Raw genomic sequence first — 22302 nt, 5'->3', positions numbered from 1 at the left:
TTTAAGACTATCCTAAAATATTTGCATAATATTAAGCATACTGGGCTTTTATATTGAAATAAACATACCTGTGATGAATGGATTTAATCCTGCAGGCTTCGGGTTAATGAGATCTTTGCTGGACTTAGTTTTCCTTCAGCTGCCTTTATTCTGAGCACTTACAACACTTTACATATTTTGCCCACCCAACCAATGTGTCCCACCCTGTGTGTGGGAATTACTGAATTAAAGGACCACTATAGGCACCCAGACCACTTCAGCTTAATGAAGTTGTCTGGGTGCCAGGTCCAGCTCGGTTTAACCCTTTTTTCTATAAACATAGCAGTTTCAGAGAAACTGCTATGTTTATAATAGGGTTAATCCAGCCTCTAGTGGCAATCTCATTGACAGCCGCTAGAGGCGCTTCCGTGCTTCTCACTGTGATTTTCACAGTGAGAAGACGCCAGCGTCCATAGGAAAGCATTGTGAATGTGCACATGCACATTCAGCCGAGGAGGAGGAGAGTACCCCGCCTGGCGCTGGAGAAAGAGGTAAGTTTATGGAACTATGTTTTCCTGGCACTTTAGTGGTCCTTTAACTTTGATTCCAAAGCTGAATGTAACTTTGGTGGGGATATATATTATAATATATGCAAATATATATATATATATATATATATATATATATATATTATAAAATACAAAACAATCAGGGATCCAGCTTGTACCACTAAAATGGAAACATGAAATACAACATAGTGTAATAAAGTTACAACTTTGAACACTCGCTTCACATTTCAAGGTTACACTCACAAATTGCCGAATTAAGTCAGGCCCTCAAGGTGCCTCCCCTTAGGTAGTTTTTTTTCCCCTTTGCTGGTTACCATGCCAAATCCGGTTATAAGGAAGTCCACACACTCCCAATGGTCGGGTACAAAAAAAGATTTATTGGCTTTAAAAAAAAATTATTATATATATACACTTAAATAAAAAATAAATAATAGATAACGGTCCTACGCGTTTCGTTCACCTTAGGGAACCTCCTCAGGGACCAAAATTAAAAATAACAATAAAATATGTAATCACATACACTGCCAACAAAATGACAAATGCACAAATAAGCCTGGCTAAGGGGAACAAAACGCGTTTTCCACGGGTGTTTAGGTGGAAGTTGTATAATATATATATATATATATAATTTGGGATCGATTGATATTGATTTTTTTAGAGCTGATACCGATAATCTGTGAACTTTCAGGCCAAGAGTCGATAACATAACGATATTCTGTGCATTTACAGTTTTAAAAAACAACAACTATTTCTACACAAATCTGCCGTTAGCCGTGTGTTTATTGTTAATGTTTAGTTTTTTTTTGTAAATCTCTTTTTAAATTCTTTATTTTTATTGTGCTCAAGTGAACAAATTACCCTGCATAGTCACAACATGTAAAATTCACAATGAAACAGGTACATAAGGTAGTGATCTATGAGAGGTATTACTTTGTTTCATTTTGCTGCGTCAGCACATTTTTATGGTAAAGTTAAAGTACAAGAGGTAACTGCACACAATTTTAAGTGAAATAGCTAGGGCACAAGTGATACATGCGTGTCCCATGTGTATGGGTGTACGATTAAAACGGTAACTTTGAGTCACTCTTATATGTGTCGTTAGTTGAAAACTAAGATATAGTGCATGCTTATAAAACTCAAGTAAAGGAGAGGTAGGAGATGCCAAGATATTGCCAGGCAGACAGGCTTATTAGTATGAGAGTAGCAGGTGGTCGGTCATCTGGGAGCTTGTCTCGTGTGTGTACCACAACTTTACACGATTATTAAAGTATTGTTATAATAATGCTAAGCACGCAAAGAAAAAAACAGAAAAAGGAAAACTTTGGCATTAAGGGTTTCATTAAGGGTTTCTTGAGTGTTTTCTGGTGTGAGCAAGTCTCAGTTGAGGAGGCTGTTGTGTGATCTGGACAGCGTCCTTTGCGGCAGAGGCTCTATGCAGGGACCTCTGCGCTTTCCTGGAGTGTAAGTTCCCTGTCAGCCTATACCCAGCATAGGAAAGAGCTTTAAGGATACATGGGAGTTCTGCTGGGGCCGACCAAGGTGCAGCGTTGCGAGTTCCGTTGGCTTTCTCGTCTGTCCGTCGCTGTGGAGGCCTGCGTTTGTGTTGCTGATAAATGATGTCTCCGTCTGTGTCTTTGGAGTTCTCCCAGGCAGCAACTGCGTTCGGTGCCGTGGGGTAGGCCCGTCTGCCGGTGGTTTTGTCGCAGGTATCTGCTTAATGCTGGGTCTGGGGGAGGCCCGTGGACCTTTTCGAGCTGGCTTCACTGCGTGGCGCGGTCGTGTCTGTTGGCGTGTAAGCGGGAGAGGCCTCCGTCCTCTATGGTCCTTTGTGGTCTTGTCAGGCGGGGACCAGCGCGGCTGTTGCAAGGACTTTTAGGTTTTTCGCAAGGTGAGTATGCCTGTGCGTTGGCCTTTTGCTCCCTGCTTGCCATGCTCGCCCAGAAGGCGTTGAATATGGCGTCTAGCTTTGTCAAGGTGAGGTGCCTTACCGTGTGGCAATTGTGGTCACACGTGGCGTCCACCATTGGATAGTCCCATGTGGTAGCGGGCATCCTGCGAGACTCTGCTGTCTGTGCTTGTAATAGCCCTGTTGCTTGGGAGGTTGGACCGGATCACCCCCAACGGTCCTGAGGGAGGGGAGCGGGTAGGCAGTGGCTCGGTGCCCCCAGCGTATGGGTGAGAAGAGCGGCCGTCTCCCCCCAGCCCTGTCCACCGTAGGCCACAGCCCGCCTCCTGAGGTTCAAGATTGCGGGAAACACTCTGATCTGGTGTCGGCAGGTTCACCAGGGTGCCCCCAACTTGGATAGCGTGCCCCGGCATCGTTTTAGGCTTGAAATCAGTGAGTATTTTCCCTAAAAGCAGCATGTGTAGCGGGAGCTCCTCCCACCATGCGACTGTTCAGCATGCAGGTCAGGCCCTGCCCCGTCAATCTTTCTTTTTGATTGTTAAATAAATAATACATTTAAAACAAGTTAACATATTGGGCATTATACAGAAAAAACACGTGTTCCCTCTCCTCTGCTCTGTATGACACAGATGCAGACCACTTCTCATTTTACTTGTATTTCTCCCAGCAGCATCACACCCAGGGCCGGTGCTTAAACAAGGCATTTCCTGGGCCGCCGACCTGTAGGGGGCGCCCACTGAGAGGTTTCCTGTAGGGGGCGCCCACTGAGAGGTTTCTTGTAGGGGGCGCCCACTGAGAGGTTTCCTGTAGGGGGCGCCCACTGAGAGGTTTCCTGGTGGGCTGCCCTGCTGCTGTTTGGGGCTGGTGGGCTGGACGAGTAGCTCCTCAGCCACCCCCCAGCGGTGCCTTTTATCTGCTGGACTTCTCTCTGCTGCTTGCCTGCTCAGGGACTGGGTTTTACTGTAACCCCAGCACCCGAGCAGAGCACACTGCTTCCTGCCTGCAGAAAGAAGAACAACTTCCCACAGGCAGGATCCCTCCTCTCCACAGCACTCAGGTATGGCCCTAGAGATTAAGGGGGACTGTTTATTGTGTGTGTGTGTGTTAAATTGCTGTGTTTTTTTGTGTGTAAAGAGAGAGACAGATAGCAGTGTATGTGTATAGATGTATTTATTGGGACGTGTGTGGGGGTTTATGTATTGGGCTATGTGTGTATGGTTGATTGTATGTAATAGGCAGTATGTATGGATGTATTAGGCATTCCCTAAATGTCTCCTCTGGCTGTTTCCATTCTGTAAATGTCTCACTGTGTGTCTGTTTTCACTTAAAGGGACACTAAAGGCATCCAGACCACTTCAGCTCATCTGGGTGCAGTGTCCCAGGTCCTTTAACCCTGCAATGGTAGGTATTGCAGTTTAAGAAACTGCAATAATTACTTTTCAAGGTTAACTCCACCTCTAGTGTATGTCTACCAGACAGCCACTACAGGGACTACAGGGAACCCAGCTGCAGTTTGCCTGACCCCATAATCCAGAACCCCATTGTCGCGCATGCGCATTAGGTCTCCCCTGCAAGCTGACTTCTGCGGGAGAGCGAAGCCAGTGCCGAGGGACACCAGAGCCAGCGCTGAGGGACTTTGGCGCTGGTCCCAGGTCAGTGACTGAAGGGGTTTTCATCCCCTTATGCACCACGGGGAGAGAAGCCTTGACAGAAGGGGAAGCTATAGTGCCAAGACAAGAAGTTTGTTTTCCTGCCACTATAGTTTCCCTTTAATGTCTTCCCAGTGCATCTCTTTCTCTAAATGTCTCTTCACTGCAATTCAGAGTTTAGTGAATAAACCTCTGAGGGAATGTAGTTGCATTCATGAGGGGGCGGCAAAATGGATTGTTGCCTAGGGCGGCAGGAATCCTTGCACCGGCCCTGATCACACCCCCTGTAATTCCACCTGAGCTCACAGCTAAACAACAAAATCTCCTTTATATTTGATGTTTTCCTTGGCTAAATCCATTTCACAATCCTGAATCCACAATATATTTTATGTATTTGCAGCTTAGTTTGACTTTTGCAAGGCATTACAGCATATATAAGTGATATGTGTGAGAGACAGAGAAATGTGAGAGACTGAGTGAGTATTGGAGTAAATAAAATTAAATACCTGACTTTAATCACCCAGACCAGAAGGACACTATCGGCAAGAGGGGGGCCAATGAGGACACAATATGGCAGAGCAGCCTGTCCCAAAACATGTGGACTACCAGGAAGCCCAGCACACATGCTAATTCAGCTCCTCTCTCCAAGTCTCACGATTCGCAAGCCTGGTATTGCTGCGAGATTGCGAGACTTGGAGAGAGGAGATGTATATGGCGTGCGCTGGGCCACCACCTCCTCTTACATTATATGTAGTATTGGTAACAATAGTGGCCAATATTTGCCAAAATACAGAATATCGGCAGATAATCCATTGTACAGCGCTACGAAATCTGATGGCGCTATATAAATAATAAAATAATATTATCGGCAGAACTATATATATATAAATGTTAATTGAAAGGGAACTACATATTTAATAATGACCCATGACAGATTCCCTAATCAATCAGCTCTAGAAGGATGTTTGCAGTCTCCTACATTCTCACACAAGCATGGTAAGCTTGCCTAACTTGGCAGAGTTTTCTGATTTGGCTAAAGCTTGTTATTGTATGAGAGTGAGGTAAGTTTAGTGCTAAGGGCCAGGACACAGACAAAAACAAAGTGGGCCAAAAACAGACTCATTAACAAACCGCTGACATCAGGGAACATGAAATAAACATCATTGGGACAGTAAGGCAACATTTTTTAATTACCGTACTTGTTTTGATTCGTTTTTTTCTCTTTGATTCGAATTAAGAAAATTAAATATTTGCCCCAAGTTAATCTGATTGTGGAGAAAAGCGAGAATGGGCTTCAAAAACTGAGCTCTTACATCACCCTTTGTCCTCCCAACAAACACAGCCCTTTGTCAAAAAAACACCAAGATGAATTTAATATGGCTATTAGCAGAACGTCTAACAGGAATTTGTATTTGAATTATGAAACCTACTTCATTCTGCTACCCTGGTGGCAAATGCATTTTAGAATTTCAACTGAAATGCTTTGTAAATTTTGTTATGCTATGCTGATAATAAATCATTATAGCCCTTAAACACTTCTCTTGCTTGGAGCCTCAGTCACAAATTATCTTGTCATTTTGACCAAAACATTCTCCAAAAAAACCTGACAAGTGCTAAAATCCAGAACATGAAACCATGTGTTGTTGAAAAAGCAAGATTCAGAAATGTCAATTAATTAGATTAAGAGGCTTCTTTTAGTTTTAGCCTTGTTGCCAAATAACCATTAAAATATGCATAGCTGTAAAAGTCTACCTCAGTGATACACTGCTCCGTGCAAACTCAAGACAATGGCTAAAATAACACAGGGAATTATTACGTGTCAGTCGGCTCTCAATATACGTGGATATTATTTTATTATGATGCACTGTGTGCTTATTCACTAAAGAGTGAATTCTCTTGAACCATCAACTGATTTGCAAAATATAAATCCATGCAAGCCTCTTTTCTTTCTTAATTCTCTATTTTCCTGTACATATAACATATTCTAGTGCCTTTTGAGGCTGACCTCATAAAGTAGGAAGTCTGCCTTGTTCGGAAGTTACGCTGTCTTTGTGAATGCATGCAACTATATGAGCAAAAAAAATGTGATTGCATTTCTTTGTATCACCATCTTACATTAACTTTGTGATAACAGTTTTGTGAATCGCTAGCACCGGCTGATTGAGCACGGCCATATTGATAATTTTTCTATAGCCCTCTCTAATATTATCTAAGGCAGGGGTGGGGAACCTTTTATCTGCCCAGGGCCATTTGGATATTTAAAACATCACTCGCGGGCCATACAAAATAACTTAAAAATTAGCCTGCTGTATTTGGTCAACATTTAATTAACTCAGTACTTGGTGTGATGTTAGCTGGTATTGATGATGTTAATACTCGCTGTGTGTGGGTGGAGGGGTTCAGTGTGCGTGTGTGGGGGGTTCGGTGTGCGTTTGCGGGGGGTTCGATGTGTGTGGTGCTGTGTGTGTGTGAGGGGTGCAGTGTGTGTGGCGTGCAGTGCGTGTGTCAGGAGTGCAGAGTGCATGTGAGGTGTGCAGTGTGTGTGTGAGGGTTGCGGTATGTGTGTGAGGGGTTCTGTGTCTGTGAGGGGGGTGCAGCGTGTTTCTGTGAGGGGTGCAGTGTGTGTGTGTGTTTGTGAGGGATGCTGTGTGTGTGGGGGGATGCTGTGTGTGTGTGGGGGGATGCTGTGTGTGTGGGGGGGGGATGCTGTGTGTGTGTGGAGGGGGGATGTGTGGTTTGTGTGTGGGGGATGCAGTGTTTGTGTGAGGAGTCCAGAGTACTTGTGAGAGGTGCAGTGTGTTTGTGTGAGGGGTTATGTGTGTGTGTGTGAGCGGTACTGTGTGTGTGTGAGGGGCGCAGTGTGTGTGTGGGGGAGGTGCAGAGTGTTTGTGCGAGGAGTGCAGTGTGCATAGAAACATAGAAACATAGAATGTGACGGCAGATAAGAACCATTCGGCCCATCTAGTCTGCCCAATTTTCTAAATACTTTCATTAGTCCCTGGCCTTATCTTATAGTTAGGATAGCCTTATGCCTATCCCACGCATGCTTAAACTCCTTTACTGTGTTAACCTCTACCACTTCAGCTGGAAGACTATTCCAGCATGTGTGAGCGGTTCTGTGTGTGTGTGGGGTGCTGTATGTGTGTGGGGGGAGGTGCAGAGTGTTTGTGCGAGGGGTGCAGTGTGTGTGTGTGAGGGGCTATGTATTTGTGTGAGGGGTGCTGTCAGGGCCATCTTTAACGCGGGGCAAACGGGGCAGCTGCCCTGGGCCCAGTTACTCCTGGGGGGCCCAAAGCAGCTGCCCCGTGGCCCCGCCGCCCATTGCCTGCATAAGAAAAATTCCCTCCCCAACCATGGGCCCGCGGTGCTTGTATTGCGGCTGCACCAGGGCCCATACTCTAAGGGGGCTCACCGGGTGGCCAATACACTTAGGGCCACCCGGTGAGCACTTTTCAGCAGGGGCCCGGTCGGATGCTGTGGCCCTTTAACAGCACGACCCTGCCTCCTGCTTTACGGTAGTCTGGGAGGAAGTGACGTTCACGAGTTACTTCCTCCCTCAGAGATGATGAGCCGCGCGGGAGGGAGGCTGAGCCAGGAGGCAGCGAGGAGGGGGACTGAGCAAAGAGAGCCAGTCACCAACTTCCAACCACCCGTGGCAGCACACTGAACCCCAGGGAAGGTAGGAAACTGGATGGGGGCTTTACAGTTTGCCCATGTGTATGTCAGTATGTGTGTGTTTATGTCTGTCAGTAGGTCTGTGTGTGTGTGTGTGTCAGTCTCTGTGTGTGTGTCAGTCTGTGTGTGTGTGTGTGTGTGTGTCAGTCTGTCTGTCACTAGGTCTGAGTTTGTGTCTGTCAATAGGTCTGTGTGTGTGTGTGTGTCAGTCTGTCTGTGTGTGTCAGTCTGTCTGTGTGTGTGGTGTGTCTATCTGTCACTAGGTCTGTGTTTGTGTCTGTCACTAGGTCTGTGTGTGTGTGTGTCAGTTTGTCTGTGTGCCTGTCAGTAGATCTGTGTGTGTGTCTGTCAGTAGGTCTGTCTGTGTGTGTGCCAGTATGTAGCCCTGGGGATCAGTATGTCTGTGTGTGTGCCACTATGTCTGTCTGTGTGTGTGTCAGTATGTGTATGTGTGTGCCAGTAGGTCTGTGTGTGTCTGTGAATGTATGTCAGTATGTCTCGGTATGTGTCTGTGTGTGTGTCAGCATGTCTGTCAGTGTATGTGTCGGTGTCCATATGTCAGTATGTATGTGTCAGTTTGTCTGTCTATATATGTATGTATGTATATCTGTGTGTCTGTATGTGTATCATTGCGTATCTGTATGCTGTCTTTGTGTGTTTCGGTGCATCTGTGTGTGTCTGTGTATCTGCATGTGTGTATATGTGTCTGTATATCTACATGTGTGCCAGTGTGTATATCTCTGTGTCTGCATGTGTTTCAGTGTGTGTATATATATATCTGTGTGTGTGTGTGTGCATACATCTCAGCATTCACACACTAACACTACATATAAATACACCCCTGCATTCAAACTCCAACACTACGTACAAACACACGTCTGTGTTACACACCAAAATTATATGTAAACACACCCCTGCATTCAAAAACCAACACTACACATAAATACATGCATGCAAGTACGCCAACACCACATACAAACATATTCCATACAAAAACCTGTTTACATTCAAACACATAAAAACAGCTTAGTGCTAAATACAAACCTTCAAACACGGGTAAATGGTAGAGCCCCAGCTGTCAATGCATTGCTGGAGTTGCACGACAGATGAGGAACTACCTTTCAATCACCCGTGCAAGAGGGAGGCTCAAAAAAATTCTTGCACCTCTCTACTTTAGGTCTGCCACTGCGTTGGGGTGGAGGACGTGATTGCACACCTGGGGAGAGGGTACCAGGGGGCCCAAGCAAATGCTTTGCCCAGGGTCCAATCAATATTAAAGACGGCCCTGGGTGCTGTGTGACGGGTATATGTGTCAGTGGAGAAAAGCTATAATTTTACTTTTACTTAAAAAAAAGAGGAAAACCAATGTAAGCACCGCTCCTTCTTACCTTTTGGCCTGGAAGGAGAGGACATATCACTGCAATCCCTGGTGGTCCAGTGGTTTCGTGTGCACCTCCTCCGGGTGCCGGCTGACTTTACTCTTTTCTTTGCGCGAACAGAGCGCTGTCTGGGCGTTGCCATGTTAACACGTGGCAACGCTCCAACTTGCCTGTTTGCAGGAGGATCACAGCCTGCTGTACTGGCTCCACCTCCTATCCAGCAGGCTCCCGGGTCCTACCTCCTACCCGCCCTCTCCTTAACAAAATGTCAGGAGGCCGGCCTGAAAAAGGCAGACAGCAGGGCAGTTGGCAGGACAACCAGAAATATTTCTATATTTACAGTTACAATATTATTACATGATTCTGCTCAGTCCCCAAATAACAAACAGTCCCTGCAGTTTGGGTACACTTCAATGCTGTTCTATAAGTTGGAAATTTTGCAATGAGCATGGTGTTGATTTTTGACGTGATATGATATCCATTGCATTCTTGCCTGTATTTGTGTATCTTAAAGGAACACTATAGTGTCAGGAGTACAAAAATGTATTCCTGATGCTATTGTTGTAAAAACTCAGTTGAGGTCCGTGACCCCCCTCTGCTTACTTTAAAAAGGTGTTTTACTCACCTTTTTTTCCAGCGTCACACCGGTCTCGTGGCAGCTGGCCCTACCTCCTTTGCTGAGATTGTAACAGATACCCTATACTCCGGCTGAGCATATCCGTTATAAATCTCCCAAGTCCCAAGCGTAATAGTGATTATAGCCTAAGTTCCCCAAACATCAACTTGACTTGATGAAGGGTAGAAATGAATGTGTTTAATCTGGCCAACTGGCCCACTTATATACAAAATCAGGAGGTTGTTTGGCTTGTCCATACGAACCATACAAACCTAACGAACAGCCCTCTCCTGGCTTGTCGCAGAAACAAGCAGGCGTTTGCATGGTTTCACCAATGTTCGTGCAGTCGAGTGTCCGGCTTTGAGTTCCAGACACTCGAAGACCAAGTCCCGCTGCCTGTGTTCGTGCAACAAGATGGTCGCCGTTTTCTTCAGCACGTGGCGTTCGATTATACGAACAATGGCCACCCAGAGAGAGCACTTAATCATGTGTTTTTTTTGTAGTAAATGAGCCAAGGGGGTGCTCGGTTTTTGGTAGATTCATCTATCAAATGCAGGGAAAAGCATGAATGAAGTTCAGGAACCTGTTAGTGACTTTAGGAGAAGGACATCTCCTATGCAGACAAAATAGTGGATTTTGTCACAGAGATCATCAGACTTGCCAATCTAATGCTTTCAGTGTCTCCATGCAGGCTGCTAATAATGGCAACTAGAGAAGCTCCTAAAGGATACAAACATTTCTCCACCCCTGCTGCATACAATGCTTGAGTGTAGCTGTAATATTACATATTTCTTTATTGTCACTCTGTTTCCAAAACAGAAAACACAAGAAGCGATTTCATTGTCTCACGAAACAGTTTTGCAGTTCTCTCCGTATTACTGGCAAAACCACAACAGCTGCGAGACTGCCAGGTGTTTTCCATATGCTCGCCATTACAAGGTCAGGGGTAATGTGACGAGGTGGACAAATAACATATTTCATTGAAAAGATGCCCCTGTGAAGGTGTGAGGTTTCCATTCTGGTTCTCAGTTAGTGGCGTTCTCTCATAGTTGGGGCCGATCTGCTTTCATTTCCAATGCAGTAACAGGCGTGCACCCCTGCACAGGCCTCCCCCTGCCCAATACATAGGGCTAAACCAATAACCACTTTATTAAAATGTCAGTGTGTTTCAGGCACACAGAAAATAAGAACAAGTGCCAGGTCACTTACCTGTTTCCCGTTATAGACTGGAATAAAAAATAAATAAACCAAAACAGATTACAGTTAAAAACAAATAAACTAACCCAATATAAATGGTGTACTAATGCTGCTACACTGACTGATACTAATATCACGCAGAATATTTTATAGAAAGAATCCCATTGATGGAATATATACAGCGTAATACTTCAGTTAATCTATTAGTAAAGTGTTAATGCAAAAAAAAAAAAAAAATGTTAATGGCAATACAAATGTATGGATATGTGATACGCTGCCTTTGGCCATAGATGTCAGTGGATTATATAGTATTTAATGTTTCTGTGCCAGCATTGTGCCCATCCCCATCAGTACATGGGCCATTGCTGCAACAAAACCATGCATTTCCTATCTGGAACAGTATTACTATATATATATACCGTATGTATATATATATATATATATATATATATCTCAAGGACCTTGAGAAAGACCCGAACGGGTCGAAACGTCGGCTATTTTTTAATGCTATACCTATTGGAATAAACTACCCCTTTTTTAATCTACCAAGTCCTTGGAGTGCATCTCTTTATTTCTGTTTATATATATATATATATATACACCCCTCCTATTCCATGAAATGTTTATTTTATTGTTGTAATCCACGAAAACAGATGTATATTTAACACATACTCACACATTCTCACCTACACCTTGACTCTATCTCAAGAGCATTTAAAAAATAAAGGCATTTTAGCGTTCTACGCCCTGCTGTTTTTGCATGGATTTTTTTTTCCACACACCTGGGGAGGTCGATTACTTCACAAAGACATGGAAATTCACTTAAACTGCTTCTCAAGACATCACTTTAACATGCCTGCCCAGATGCCAGCTTTGGATGGGAAAAAAAAACAGGCAGGCCCATCCAGCCCTGACAGGGTTAAAAGCTCTGTCAAAACAAGCCTTCAAACCCATTTGATTGGGACGGGGCTTATCACACTGTCACCAACTCACTTTTCATTAGGCTGTTGCTCTCTGTTAGCCTAGCCAAGCAGAAGAACTCAAACACATGCACAAATTAAATCGACATCCAAATTCCACCAATATACAAAGCAATTTAAATGATATTCATTAGAGCGATGACAAGTCCTGATGAGGCTTTCAGGAGCCGAGTCCTTCAGCTTCTGCCGACTCGGGCTCATGGTCATTGAGGCAGAACTGCAGTGACTGTACCTCCCGTTTTTAAACTGAAATACAGTGTCTGTTACTAGGACTCTTTTAAGACACACCTATCTCATTGCAAGCTGTAACCTTTTCAGCACTAGAGGGCTGAATAAAGCATCATATTGCCGTGGGCGTCATGGGGCATTGCTCGTTCCTCCTTGGCTTTGAAACAGTCAAGCCTAGCATCTGGGTAAAGAGAGGGTCATTTCAGGTGGGGCGGATTATTTCCAAGAGACCATATAAAAATATACTTTGCCTCTTTCCCTTACCTTTTTTATGAATTCAGCAATTAAACCAAATTTCAGTTTGAAGTGATTTTCTTTCTTGGCTAAAAAGGTCACTAATTTATTGTTATGGGTTATAAATGTGTCCCCAGTTTCCTGCAGTATAAAATAGATCTGCCAATATTACAACTAAGTGGAATTGGGTATTTTACTATGCTAATTTGTAATGGCTGGAAAAAAAAATGTTCTTTTTGATCTGAGAGCTTGGCTAATGCCCAGTTTCTCTTGTAATGTTTATGAAAAAAAATTTTTTTATTTTTTTTTTACTCTCATATAAAGAGAAAGCATTATAATAAAAAAAAAAAAAATCTTTATTTTCCTACTCTTTAGATATTGTTTATAACAGAAAACCCCTAATTTGGATTTCGAGGTTAAAAGAATATATCAAATAAAAGGCTATTTTGGTCATTGTCAGGGCTGGCGCTACAATAATGCAGGAAAGGTGACCACCTTATGGCAAAACGCCGTAGGTGCGCAAAATTCATGTGACCAATGAGTGCGCAGAGCTCCACCCTCCCATTGGCCATTTTGTGCAGGTTCACACTGGGCCACTGCTACAGGATTAACGTTTTTTTATTAGTATTAATAATTCTGTAGGTAACATAGACACTCCTTGTATTGCACTGACAACTGACACTCCACCACACCACACAAAGGCAAATTCTCTGGATCACCCCAACCTTGCAGATAAGGATGGGGCCCACAGGTATGTAATGTATGCTCACTTCATATGCCTTATTAGTGTTTTGATGTCTACAAAATGGCAACTCTCTTGTAATACATATGTGCAAAAAGATTAACTGCCTCCCACCCAGACACATAATGACATTAAGGGGGGGGGGGGGCTCATATGGCATGTTTGACTTCATCCATCCATTATAACACATGCTTTTTGCTGAGGGAACCAAATGATGAGTATCTCCTTGCGGCACAGCTCTTTTGACTCTGCTCTCTCATGTAGACATGCATATTCCTCTGTCTTCTCTTTATAATAAAGGGCCACTGAGGAAAGCAATATACCACCTAGACTAGAGCATCTAAAACTCTGCTACCCCACTAGATCACAAGGGTTTGTTGGGGTTACAAGGCACTCACATATCCCAAGATGAATTCCCCCGAACATAGACCAGTTCTCTAGGGCATGGAATCCTGCAAATCTATGTTTGGGCCCAGAACATAGATTAGCTTACTCGCTAATAGAATACCGCAAATTTATGTTCGGGGAAACTTCCCTGGATAGGGCTTATATTACGAGCATCCCTGAAAATAAGCTAGAGCTTTTTTTCGGGGGATATCTTATTGTCGGGGAAACACAGTAGCACTACCAATTGTGATCATTCAGATTTTTGAACAATCGTTGGGACGTCTTTATTCTGTAACTTCGAATCACTACATGGATGAAACTTAAACCAAAATGAAATAGGTAATGGACGAACAGTTTTGTTTCATGATTCAGTGTTCTGTCCTTGGCGCATAAAACAGGTTATAGGGTAGGAGGGAGAAAAGTGACTGGCCACTAAATGTTTATTTCATTCAAAGATCAAGTGAGAAGTGACCAATAGAGGGGAATACCTAACTCATAGTGCGGAATAGGGTATATTACACATTAAAGGTCCCAAACCCTCCAAAGAGTTGGAGTAACACTTTAAAGGACCACTCTAGGCACCCAGACCACTTCAGCTTAATGAAGTGGTCTGGGTGCCAGGTCCTTCTAGGGTTAACCCATTTTTTCAGAAACATAGCAGTTTCAGAGAAACTGCTATGTTTATGAATGGGTTAAGCCTTCCCCCTATGTCCTCTAGTGGCTGTCTCATTGACAGCCGCTAGAGGCGCTTGCGTGCTTCTCACTGTGATTTTCACAGTGAGAGCACGCCAGCGTCCATAGGAAAGCATTATGAATGCTTTCCTATGTGACCGGCTGAATGCGCGCGCAGCTCTTGCCGCGCGTGCGCATTCAGCCGACGGGGAGAAGAGGAGGATCGGAGGAGGAGAGCAGGAGGAGATCTCTCCGCCCAGCGCTGGAAAAAGGTACGTTTTTACCCCTTTCTCCTTTCCAGAGCCGGGCGGGAGGGGGTCCCTGAGGGTGGGGGCACCCTCAGGGCACTCTAGTGCCAGGAAAACGAGTATGCTTTCCTGGCACTAGAGTGGTCCTTTAAGGTCAAAGTAGCCAATCTGTAAGAATATGCCAAGTCAGCTATACTTCCTCTTTAGCTACTTGGGAATTCAAATTTAATTCCAAATGGAAAGTTAAATAATTAACACTTTAGTGAATACCATTTCTCCCACTCGGGGACAAGACAGGTAGTGCAATGCACCAATGTGTAGTGGCTGGATGGGAGTTAAAAACTATTGGCCAGATGAGGAGAAATTGTCTTCCCTCACTTTAGGAAGTATAGAATAATTTACTGATTCAGCTATTTGCTCACTCCACCTGCTCTTGAGTCCAGGATGTGACAGTATACATGCTATATCCAGGAATCTAAATACAAAAAGAAAAGCCCTGTGCTCACTCCCATCACTCCTGGGCAGGAGCAACGACTACAGTACACATCAGCTAATACATATAGTAAAAACCAAAGAAAAAAAGTTACCTGCGCTCTCTCCTTAATCCCTATGTATATTTAATCAAATGGAGGTCATTTAGTTACTCCAATGGCCAGTGGAGGGAATGCCCGCCTGCCAACGTCAAGGCAGACCCCGCTAGACGCGTCCTACTCTGACCCTTTACCTTGCTTCCTTGAGCTTCTGGCAAAAACATCTCTAATGAGACAGAAAGAAAGGTGTTTTTTTTTTTTTTTTTTAATTATATACACCCCTATATACTTGTTAACCCTTAATAGGGAACGCATGGGATGGGCGGCAGAATTGTAACCTAGCTGTGTGATACAAATATGTCCAGGAATCTGCTGCCTTAAAAAGGGAACCCACAGTAAAAGGAAGTAGAGACACAAACATACAGGGTCGAAAAATGCTCAGTTTTAAGGCTGCTTTTACTAGAATGCTATTAACATTTAATATTAAAAAGAACATTTACGTTTTACATGTTTAAAAATCCACTTATGATAGCATTAAATAGTCACGTACTCACAGACAAGCTTAGACACTTGTCTTAAGTTATGTCTGTGATACTGTAACTGTAATAAGGCGCTTTAAAAAAAATAAAAATAAACACTTCCATATTTTGCCAAGTGACAATAATGGCAGTTGGTTGGCAGTGGGCATCAAACCTTTTGTACAGGACCAGCGTCGGCATACCTTTTCGTGATTATTATTATTATTGCCATTTCTATAGTGCAAACAGATTCCGTAGAGCTTTACAATATTATGAGAGGGGGGATTTAGCTATAAATAGGACAATTAAAAGAAAACTTACAGGAATGATAGGTTGAAGAGGACCCTGCTCAAACGAGTTTACAGTTTATAGGAGGTGGGGTATAAAACACATTAGGACAGGAAACAGCAATCAAAATAGTTGGGAGTGAAGCAGAGCTGGAGGAGAGAGTAGAGTGTTGCCCTTCAGGAGAGAGCAAGAGACAGGTATGTGCGGTAGAGGTTACTCTGGGAGGCCATAAGCTTTCCTAAAAAGATGGGTTTTAAAGCACTACTTAAACAATTGAGGACTAGAGGAGAGCCTGATGGTGGTAGGCAGGCTGTTCCATAGGAAGGGAGCCACCAGTGAGAAGGTCTGCAAGCATGAGTTGGGCGTACGGGTGTGAATAGTGGACAGGAGAAAGTCAGGGGCAGAGCGGTGAGACCGAGAAGGGGCATACCTATGGATCTGTGAAGAGATATAAGAGGGGCTAGAATTGGCCAGTGCTTTATAGGTATGGGTTAGCACTTTGTAATTCTTTATTTTTGATGTGCAGAAAAGGTACATGCATGCCGGTACTGCCACAACAGTGAATACTAGCAACTCAAAGTAAACATTAATATGGCATGAGTAAAGACTGCACAATTTTTTTTATAATAAACATGCTTGTAAGTACATAAGAAGAGGAAAACAAGATAAGGGCTATACCTGTCGATGTTAGTCATTAGTTGATTAATCTGAGATATGTACTGGTGTCAATGTGGACTCAAAGTATTTATGGTTAAACAGGTACTGCCTAAGAGCAATAGTTGTGCTAACAAGTGTAAGCAGTGTACTTTGACACACAAGTATTATCAGAGAGGCTTAATATATGCTACCGGCATAAGTCAAAAAGGAGAGGAAACCACTGGGTGTTCACAGCATAGAGTAAGCTATCTTACATATCAGTTTTATAAGTAAGTAGATGCATAGAAATAAAGGCCTTCTAGCTAGCTCATAAGTGGTATGTTAAGAAAGGTAACAGCAAGAGCTTAGTTTTATGGGCGATAGCTGAGGTTGAGTGAGGCATGATAAAAAAAAGTGCTGCCCAGAAGCGCTCAAAAATTGCGTCTAGCTTCAACAGGGAGTTTTCAATGGAGTACTGTGGGGTTAGTGTCGGGCCTTATCTGCGAGTTAGGAAAGCGTCCGCCATCTTGGCAACCTTAGCTTCCCTGGGAAGGCAGGGGGTGCAGCTGATTAGCACTGATAGATGTATGTATGCTCAGTGGGGACCAGGATAACCCCAGCTGTTGTGGGGGGAGGGGACTGTAGAGAATTCTAAGCCGAGGCAGTGCTGCACTGAGTAGGAGAGCGGACGCCTCTCCCTCCCGATGCCTGCACTAGGCCTCACCTGGAGCTCTGTATAGTTTAAACAGCAGGCACCTTGTAAGTTCTGCCCGGGCTCTCACTCGTTTCAGAAGACAGGTAAGTCACACTCGGTGCTAATTGAAAACGCCGGAGGTCAATTATTTTGCAGATTTCAATAGTTAGCTGAGTTAGCTCTCGAGATAACGTGTGGCTGCCATGAGGTTCAGGCCCCGCCCCCCATGGGCTAGCATTTTCAATTGACTCCTATAGGATACAGGAAGCCAGTGTAAGGACTGATAAAGGGGTGAGGTGTGAGAGGACCGACTAGAGAGGAAAACCAGTCTGGCAGCAGCATTCATTACAGACTGTAGTGGGGCAATACGGTTTTTGGAAAGACCAATTAGGAGAGGGTTACAATAATCCATGCGGGAAATTACTAGAGCATGGACAAGCTCTTTGGTAGCATCTTGCATAAGAAAGGGGCGGATGCGGGCTATGTTTTTAAAATGGAATCTACAGGATTTGGTAACATGCTGGATGTGAGGCTCAAAGGTGAGACTAGAATCAAATATGACACCAAGACAGCACGCTTGCAAGGATGGACTAATGAGGATATCACTGACTTGAAGGGAGAGCAAAAGGAGAGGATCATTATTAGGAGGAGTCAAGACGAGGAGTTCAGTTTTAGAGAGATTTGGTTTTAGAAAGCTGGAGGACATCCAGTCAGAGATGGAGGAAAGGCAAGCAGTGACACGTTGCAGGACGGCAGGGGAGAGGTCTAGGGAGGAGAGATCTAGCTGGGTGTCATCAGTGTACCGGTGGTAGTGGAATCCAAATGAGGCAATAAGTTTGCCAAGAGAGGCAGTATAAAGAGAAAATAGAAGGACAGAGCCTTGGAGGACTCCAACAGAGACAGGATGGAGGAGGTATCATTAGAAAAGGAGACACTGAATGAGTGTTGGGAGAGATAGGAGGAAAACCAAGAGAGCACAGTGTCCCAGAGACAGAGTGATTGAAGAGTTTGAAGAAGGAGAGCATGATCAACGGTGTCAAAGGCAGCAGAGAGGTCAAGAAGAATTAGTATGGAGTAGTGGCCTTTGGATTTAGCTGCGATTAAGTCATTAGTAACTTTGATAAGAACAGTTTCAGTTGAGTGGAGGGGGCGGAAGCCAGATTAAAGAGGGTCAAGGAGAGAGTTGGAATTGAGGAAGTGAGAAATACGGATAAAGACTAGTCTTTCCAGAAGCTTGAGGAAAAAGGGAGTAGGGATATGGGACGATAGTTAGAGGGGGGGTTGAGAGATGTTTTTATCAGGATAGGTACTACAGTGGCATGTTTAAGGTCAGCAGGTACAATGCCAGAAGAGAGAGAGCAGTTAAAGATGTGTTAAGAAAGGCACAAGAGAAGGGGAGAGAGATCTGATAAGGTGAGATGGGACAGGATCAAGCGGGCAAGTGGTGGGTCGAGAGGAAAGGAGAAGCGCAGTCACCTCTTGTTCCGTAGCCGGGGAGAAAGTCTGAAGGGTAGGAAAGGCCTGTGATGACCATAGTGTTATTAAAGAGTGTAAGAGGGAGGCGGAGAAAGCAACATGAATATGGAAAAAAGAAAAGGATTGTGGGAGACGCATTACAGCATCCTCAGGCAGCAATGTGCTGACCAAGCTAGTATTTATATTGGATTGATAAAACCAACCATTTTCCAATTTGAAATGCTGTGTCTGAAATAAATCTTTCAGACAGCTTTCTGTAGTTTATTTAAAAATGATCTCCTTGATTCTGTCAGAGCCACAAGATACCCCTTGTCCTGTTATAGGCAGAGAGGAAGCTCTCCCAGCCCTCAGTAAGAGGTCATATAACTCTTATAATGTGCCTCTAAGCTCTATTTGGCAGTCGCTTCATAAATCAGCTATGGTGAACACCACTGGGTGCTGAGGTTGTGATGATCTGCAAAATGTACAATCAAAGATACTAGGCAAGTAGCAGTTTAATTCATTACTTTTCAAGAATAAACTTTAATGGGACAATAATCTGACCAGCAACCCATTTATATCAACACTGTGAGTTTTACAGTTTTACTGGATTGTTGCTTGTAGCACAGGGGTGGGGAATTTTTAAATAAACCTAATTGTCCAAGGGAGTAAACAGGTAACCTGATCTACTTGTCCTATCTCATACTAATTTTAATTAAAAAGATAGGGGACCCCTGCCAAGATCCTTGGATATTGACCGGGCTATTTGCTGAACTCTGCTATAGTCACAACATGGCTATTTTTGCCATTTGAGTTTGTTTTGCAAAATAATGTGTCTTGTAAAGTGCCCAGAGTGTCTTACCCTCTGCCCTCCCATAGTCTCTTCCTTTTTCATAGTGTGTGGTGTGTGATGTATGTGCAGTGAGTGCTGGCTGTGTTTGGTAGAAGTATGGTGTATGCTGGCTGTATGTCATGTGTGTGAGGTGCTCTGGCTGTGAGTGGTGTGTGCTGGCAGCATGTGATTGTGATACACTAACACACACACAGCCCAGGTTACCAGCAGCTGCCAAGGTGTTAAGCAGTGATTGTGCAGCCTGCCTAATGCTCTCTTTGCCCATTAACAGTGTATACGCTGCTGGGATGACGTCATGATGAATACGGGGCCCATGAGTCCTGCGCATTGTAAGGAGTGGTTTATTGCTGACACTTCTCAAACCTCCCTGTAGCCACAAGTAGGCAGCGGGCGGCCATGGCTATAGAGTTTCCTGGTGGGCCAGTCCAGCTCTGCACCGGCCGGGTATACGCTCCCTGCCCACCACCCTTGTGACCAAAGACAAGAGTCCCAACTTGAATAAACACCTGGGCATGTGTATATAAATGGTTAATCCCCAAAGACACAGTAAAATCCACCAACTGGATATTGGGACTTTGATGATTAATCTTTACTGACAACAAAGGCTGAATAGTGTGAAGGACTGACACAGTTTACAAAGGAGTTCTGTGTTTTATGTAGTGGTACGTAATAGAACACTATAGTGTTAGGAATAAAAATTGTATTCCTAACAGTATAATGTCCTTCTGCCCCCACACCCACCGCTGTAGAAGGGTTAAAAAAAATAAAAACCCATCTCTGTGGATAACACTACCCAGTAATCTTTTGAGTGCTCATTAGCATTCCAGAGTGCTATCTTGGCCCCTGGTGACCAGAATAATTGTCCTTTACACCATACCCATTGTACAGTGCTATGGAATTTGCTGGTGCTATATAAATAATAAAATAATAATAGGTAGCTGAAGGTTTGCTCAATCTAATGGTGTCCTTAGATTGAGGGAGCTCCTCTTCTCTACAAAGGCCACTCCCCCCCCATATTTTTGTTGCCCCCCAGTGTAAACATATGGACTTGCTCTGCCCCCTATCCATTTGCTAGGTTATGCTTATTCATGAAATGAATAAATGTGACTACGGTAAATGAATTTACATAAGTCCAATAATGGACTGTGCTTGAACAGTTCCAACATCCTTGTTGTTGCAGTCTGTAACGTGGATTATGACAAGACACAGACAGCCCTCCTCACCGACCTGGCCATATTTCAATACCTACAAATATGGTATATGTTAAAACGAACCCTCTCCACTATGTGTCTTTCAACACAGCATTTCCTTCATGTTTCTTGACCAGACACCTCATACCCTCCACATGCTCCTTAAACGATTCCACAGTGGGGGAGATTTATTAAAGTTTATCACACCTCTCAGCCTTAAAGTTGTCAAGAACTCCGTACAGAGACATCTAAAAAGTCTTGACAAAGCTCTTATACTTTGCTATTTAACCTGATGACGTGGGAATTAATCAATTTAATGGGGGGGAACTCACCTCCACAGGACTGCTTGTACAAGTGATGGAATTTGTTTACTAACCTGATGTAGTGGTGATGGTGCCCTGGCGCCCCCTATAGTAAAGAGTGAAACCTTTTTTTTTTTTACTTCTTACCTGGGGCTTCACTACCATGTCCTGGAGCAGTGGACATTTCTCAGCAGGAACGTCTGTTTGCTCCACTGAACTAATGCTGATAACTCTCCGTGGTAGTGGTGGTGGGGACTAGCACCCTGCAGTTTAACTCCTGAACCATAACCACTAGAGCAAGCTATGGTTTTGGTACCTGGAGTGTTTCTTTAATATATTTGCTAATGCTCACTTCAGTCCACAGACTCTTAATCTACTTCCCATCCTCATTCATTTTCACTTTCCCATGCTTTGTCCTCTCTTCTCTAACAGTTTCCCCTGGTTTATATGGATTGGGATTCACCCAATGGGATTGCATGGAGGACTATGAGAATCATTAAATGCAATAACCTCTATGAAGAAGCATTGAATGCACAAAGCTACTGGCACCCAGGGCCGCCATCATGGCATGACAACCATGAGAGTTCTCATGGGCCCTGCGGGGCCCTGACTGCTCTGGGAGTCCCGGGCCTCACACTCCCTATGTGCACATATAATAGTGATTATCACTATATATATATATATATATAGAGATAGAGAGCAGCCCCCCCCCCCTGCCTGTACACTGAAAAGGGGGCCCAGCACACTTAATCTTAACTTTCCAGCTGATTCTCTCTAACACTCAAGAGCCTTGCGGCCGTCAAAGTGGTGCCAGGGGTTCCTATGGCAACCCTGCGCGGCACCCCAGCAAGCCTTGCGAGACTTAAATAGAGAGGATCAGCGGGAAAGAGAAGATGGCGCTGGCAGGGCCCACTCTGCAGTGTACAGCAGGTGCCCCCCTGCGCCATGCCTTAGACCACCAGGGAATGCAATCTCCCACCTCCCTGGTGGTCCAAGGCATGGCACCGGGGGCAGCTGCTGTACACTGCAGAGGGGGCCCTGCCATCTTCTCTTTCCCACAAAAAAAGCTTCCCCACCACCACAGAATGCAGCCCCTATGTTATATAACATTTACACGCTACATCCACTACATTCGCTATATATACTACATACACACACACTCTACAATCACTATAAACACTACATCCACAACACAAACGCACTCTGCATTCACTATACACTCACCACATTCAGTACACACAAACTGCATCCTTGTGGGTGGGGGCGGGCCCTGTGGGCGCTTGTGGGCCCCAGACCTTAAACTGTGTCAGAGGTCCATACATTTCTAGTGGCAGCCCTGCTGGCACCATCATGATTTGCATGCCAAATAGATTAA

Source organism: Pelobates fuscus, chromosome 12 (genome assembly GCF_036172605.1).
Source record: "Pelobates fuscus isolate aPelFus1 chromosome 12, aPelFus1.pri, whole genome shotgun sequence".
NCBI lineage: Eukaryota > Metazoa > Chordata > Amphibia > Anura > Pelobatidae > Pelobates > Pelobates fuscus.
The sequence above is the reverse complement of the archived record's forward strand: the minus strand, read 5'-3'. Positions refer to the sequence as shown.